Here is a 5634-nt window from a genome sequence, read left to right on the forward strand (position 1 = left end):
ACTGGGTTCAACAGATGCAGTAGATGACATTATACGTTGTACAGGTGAATTTCTAACAGATGTGGAAGGATCCCTTGGGGCCTTTGACGGAGATGAGTGGAGTGGTGTGGGAGCTGCTTTTACCATTCCTGCGGTGGCATGGAAATATGCCAATAGTGGGGTGTGGGTTTATTGGGGGTTGTAGACCTGACTAGGTGTTCGTGGATGGAATGGTCTTTTCAGAATGCTGATAGGGGTGTGGAGGGAAATATATACCTGACAGTGGGGTCTGTATGGAGATTGCAGGAGTGGTGGAGTCTGATGTGTTTTATGCTCAGTTTGGTGGGGTGAAAGTTGAGGACCATGGGATTCTGTTCTTGTTGCTGGAGGGGTGGGGCTTAAGGGCGGTGGTGAGTGAAGTGGAGGAGATGCACTGATGGGCATCGTCAACCACGTGGGAAGGAGACCAACTGGGACTTTCTGAGGTGGAATTGGTCATCCTGGGAGAAAATATGCTAGAGGCGGAGGAATTAGGAATAAGGGATGGTGTTTTTACACGAGGTGGGTAGGGAGGAGGTGTCGTGTTGGTAGCTGTGGGAGTCGGTGGGCTTGTAATATATGTCTGTCATTGGTCATTCGCTGGAGACGGTGATGGACAGGTCCAAGAAGTGGAAGGGAGTTACCAAGAAGATACAGGTGAATTTGAGTTCTGGGAGAAAGGTGTTCATTGGTGAACTGTTCAACCTCCTCGTGGGAGCAGGAAGTGGGGCCAATGAATTCATCAATGTTGCGGAGGAACAAGTGGAGAGAGGTGCCAGGGTAACTGCGAAAGTTGGACAATTCCACATATCTGACAAACAGGCAGGCATAGCTAGGTCACATGTGTGTGCCCATGGCTACCCCTTCGGTTCGGAGGATGTGGGAGGATTGGACAGAAAAGTTGTTGAGGGTGAAAACCAGTTTAGCCAGCTGGATGAGGGTGTCGGTGGAAGGGTACTGGTTGGGATGGGGTGAGATGAAGAAACAGAGGGCTTGGAGACTTCCGTCATAGCTGATGCATGTGTACTGGGACTGGATCTCCAATGTGAAGATGACGCATTGTGGACCAGGGAAATTAAAGTCTTGGAGGAGATGAAGTGCATAGGTGGTGTCACAAACGTAGGTGAGAATTTCCTGGACTGGGGAGACAGGAAGGTGTTGAGGTAGAAAGAGATGAGTCGGGTTAAACAGGCGCAGGCAGAGACAGCAGATCTTAGGAAGGAGGGAGAATCGGGCAGTGTGAGGTTAATGGACAATGAGGTTGGAGGCTGTGAATGGGAGATTCCCCAGAGATGATGAGATTGTGATCGTCTGGGAGATTATGTTCTACCCTACACTGCTAATGCGACGAGGTGGCTGAGAGGTTAAGGCGATGGACTGCTAATCCATTGTGTTCTACACGCGTGTTTTCGAATCCCACTCTCGTCGCTGTTTTTGGATTATCACAGCTGTCTTATTGAAGTTGGAACTCAAATGGTTAGTTTATCTGTATCGACCACATTCTAAAACTTCAAAGAATAATTTGAGACCGAAGCCTGAACTTAACGAAATGTAGACTGAATTGGGATAATGTAAAGGAACGCGATTTTCTTTTCCAAGTAAAGTTGCTGTGATCGTTAATCTTATGAAAGAGATCCAGGGAAACGAAATAACGAGAGATGCGATGTGCATGTTTAATGCAATGGGATTCTTAATGAGTGTTTTATCACATGAAATCTGGAGCAGGTTGGGTAGATATGATTCATCTTGCTGGTAAGAGCACAGAGAGACACCACAAAATAATAGAGATATTTCAAAAGGTGCAGGGGGTGGGTGTAGCGGTACAGAAAACTGGCTGTGAATGCACAGTAGAGAATTGCCAATGTGGGTACCGTGCATTGGCACGGACAGACTTACACATTGGTCTCGCCCTTTCCCCCTTGCTCTTGCCATTGATGAAGGTTGGATATAAGACACAGATAAACACGAGATGTGGGAAGCAAGCTCCCTCTCGTTATGCACACACTGGATGCATCACACTGAACTATGAACAACTGGAGAAATCAGCATGTTAACTGCAGGAAGTGAACATAAACTGTTCATCAATAACCACAGATTAATGCTGCATAAACATCTAAAGTGTCTTTAAACGAATGTCATTAACAGACGTTTCGTTCTAATACCTAACATGGCTTTCGTGGGAAATCATGTCTCACAAACTTGATTGAGTTTTTTTGAAGAAGTAACAAAGAAGATTGATGAGGGCAGAGTAGTAGATGTGATCTATTTGGACTTCAAGGACGACTGATTAGGAAGGTTAGATCTCATGGAATAAAGGGAGAACCAGCCATTTAGATACAGAACTGGCTCGAAGGTAAACGACTGAGGGTGGCAGTGGAGGGTTGCTTTTCAGACTGGAGGCCTGTGACTAGTGGAGTGCCACAAGGATCGGTGCTGCGTCCTCGAGTTTATATAATTTACATAAATGATTTGGATATCAGCAACAGAGGTACAGTTAGTAAGTTTAGAGATGACACCAAAATTGGAGATGTAGTGCACAACGAAGAGGGTTACCTCAGATAATAACAGGATCTGGCCAGATGGGCAAATGGGCTTAAAATGGCAGATAAAGTTTAATTCGGATAAATGCGAGGTGTTGCATTTTGGGAAAGCAAATCTCAGCAGGACTTGTACAAATAATGATAGGGGCTTGGGAATGTTGCTGAAGAAAGAGACATTGGAGTGCAGGTTCATAGCTCCTTCAAAGTAGAGACGCAGGTAGATAGGATAGTGAAGATGGCGTTTGGCATGCTTTCCTTTATTGTTCAAAGTATTGAGTACAGGAGTTGGGAGGTCATGCTGCGGCTGTTCAGGGCATTGGTTAGGCCACTGTTGGAATATTGCGTGCAATTCTGGTCTCCTGCCTATTGGAAAGATGTTGTGAAACTTGAAAGGGTTCAGAAAGGATTTCCAAGGATGTTGCCAGGGTTGGAGGGTTTGAGCATTATGGAGAGGCTGAACAGACTGGAGCTGTTTCCTCTGGAGCATTGGAGGCTGAGGGCTGACCTTATACATGTTTTCAAAATTATGAGGGGCATTGATACGATAAATGGACAAAGTCTTTTCCCTGGGATGAGGGAGTCCACAACTAGATGGCATAGGTTTAGTTTGAGAGGGGAAAGATATAAATGAGACCTAAGGGACAACGTTTTCATACAGAGGGTGGTACGTGTATGGAATGAGCTGCCAGAGGATGTGGTGGAGGCTGGCACAACTGCAACATTTAAGAGGCATTTGGATGGGAATATGAAGAGGATGGGTATGGAGGGATATGGACCGGGTGCTGGCGGGTGGGACTAGATTGGGTTGGGATATCTGGTCGGCATGAGCAGGTTGGACTGAAGGGTCTGTTTCAATGCTGTATATCTCTATGACCACATTTCAAGGTGGATGACAACAATACCAATTTTATTTTGAAATTGAGATCTATTTCATCATTTTACACAGCGAACAAGTTCAATTTAAATAATACAAACCACGTTCGCTTACACGGAATAAAACTATGATTTTATTTAAAAAAAATTATCCTTTTTAAGTAGCAGTAACTCAACATGAAAAATAAGTTGCAATTTTTATTGAACATACGTCAGTTAACACAATTATCTTACTTCGCATTGACTGCAATATGCACATGCTAAATAAAGTTTAAGAAAGAAAGTATTTTAGTATGATTCGGTGGTGATGAAAAATACGATTAAGTTCTCATGGTACGGATATTCCACCAATGGCTCCAGAATTGCATCATATTTCTATGATCGTATAGAGGTGAGGGAGCTGCCAGGGATGGCAGCTCCCACCTCATCTGGAGCAGCTTCTGTAGACATGGACCAAGGAGCATTGTGACATCAGACTGGGAGTTCCAACCACACCTGGAGCTGCTTTTATTAACATGGAGCGGCAGGGAGCATTGGGACATCAGACTGCGAGATCCAACCTCATTTGGAGCAACATCTGTTGACATGGACCAGGGATCATTGCGAGATCAGTTGGATAGCTCTACCCTCATCTGGAGCAGCTTTTCATGACATGGAGTACCAGGGAGCATTGGGACATCAGACTGCGACATCAATCTCATTTGGGCCAGCTTCATTTAACATGGAGCAGGGAGCTTTGCGAGATCAGTCTGGGAGCTCCACTCTCACCTGGATCAGCATTTAATGATATGGAGCACCATGGAGCATTGGGACATCAGTGTGGGAGCTCCAATCTTACTTGCAGAAGCTTCTATTGACATTGAGCAGCAAGGAGCAATGGAACGTCAGGTTGGGAGCTGCAACCTCACCTGGAGCAGCTTGTATATACATGGAAGAGAAGGCAGTATTGGGATATTTGGCTGGGGGAAAGGATATTCAACCAATTTAATCTGAAGTAAAATAAGTTTCAACACCTCAAATGTAAATTGATTTATGAAGAATCTGTCGTGGGAAAAATAATTCTTTTGATATTGAAGACAAGTCCTGCAAATATTCAACTCAGGAATACGCATTAATACAGAGAGAAATGCGAGTGATGTTTCAGGTCTTTGACTTTCCTTTTCTGACCTATTCTACACTGGATTACATGACCAAAAGGACTTTTTCACTCATTTCATGTTACTTAGTTTCCTGCAAATACGAACAGGTCATTGACGTAATCTAAATCTGAAAATTATGGGAAACGCGATGTTGTCATTGAGTTTACCTCGAATTATTGTGGAAACGCAGCAAAATAAGTTGAAATTTCCGTGATCAGCGGTGACCTAATTGATTGACTGATCAGATTGTGAATGGTAGTTTTATTTGAGAACAATTTTAAGTGAATCAATGATGGTGATTATCTTTGTTTTTTGTTCACCTTGGGACTGTTACTGTTATTGCTCATGTCCTTGTTAACACCACACCTCTGCAGAGTGTAAAATCTCAGCTGTGCATCTGGCCAGTGTTACAACCATTCGTACACCTGGCTACGGATCAGATGGCTATAGGTTCGAAATTTACTTGGCTCAATCGCATTGCGGAGATTCACAGCGCATCAAATTTAATTTTTTTGTTACACTGAGGTGGATAACATTTGGAATTTTCATCTCTACGAACGAACATTATTTCACTGTCTTCGATAAGTTAAACATTACCAAGGACAATCAGAGTTATACAATCCCACAGCACCACGTTGCATCGAACAGGCATATTTGGAAGCAACAGCTTCTTCATCAGATGGTTGACAACTATTGGACTCTAATCTGGCTTTGCGTGATTTTCAAATTTGTCCACCCCAGTCCAACACCAACACATCCAAGTCAGGGGTACCCTCGACACCACGAACGATCCGTTAAAGTCCAGATGATCTTCCAAAAGATTGCGCATGTTGACACATACATCAAGTTTCGGCAGAAAGACACCCACCAGATGAAGGAACGGCTCCCTGAAACCTCGTGCTTCCAAATAAACCTGCTGGACTATGCCCTGATGTTGTGTAATTTTTAACTTTGTCTACCCAACTCAAACACTGGCACTTCCATATCATAGAGAACATCAATCACGTCTCAGCGCTGTCAGAGAAGACAATCCTGAAATAGCAAAGCATATTGTTCATAAGTAC

General features: G+C 43.9%; 1 non-coding gene across 1 annotated transcript; it reads left to right on the top strand.

The window, feature by feature from the left end:
- Positions 1 to 1364: 1364 nt before the first annotated feature.
- On the top strand, positions 1365 to 1446 carry trnas-gcu (transfer RNA serine (anticodon GCU)). Its single transcript has one exon. It is a non-coding gene; the product is annotated as a tRNA-Ser (tRNA).
- Positions 1447 to 5634: the final 4188 nt, after the last annotated feature.

Source organism: Chiloscyllium punctatum, chromosome 18 (assembly GCF_047496795.1).
Source record: "Chiloscyllium punctatum isolate Juve2018m chromosome 18, sChiPun1.3, whole genome shotgun sequence".
NCBI classification, from domain to species: domain Eukaryota; kingdom Metazoa; phylum Chordata; class Chondrichthyes; order Orectolobiformes; family Hemiscylliidae; genus Chiloscyllium; species Chiloscyllium punctatum.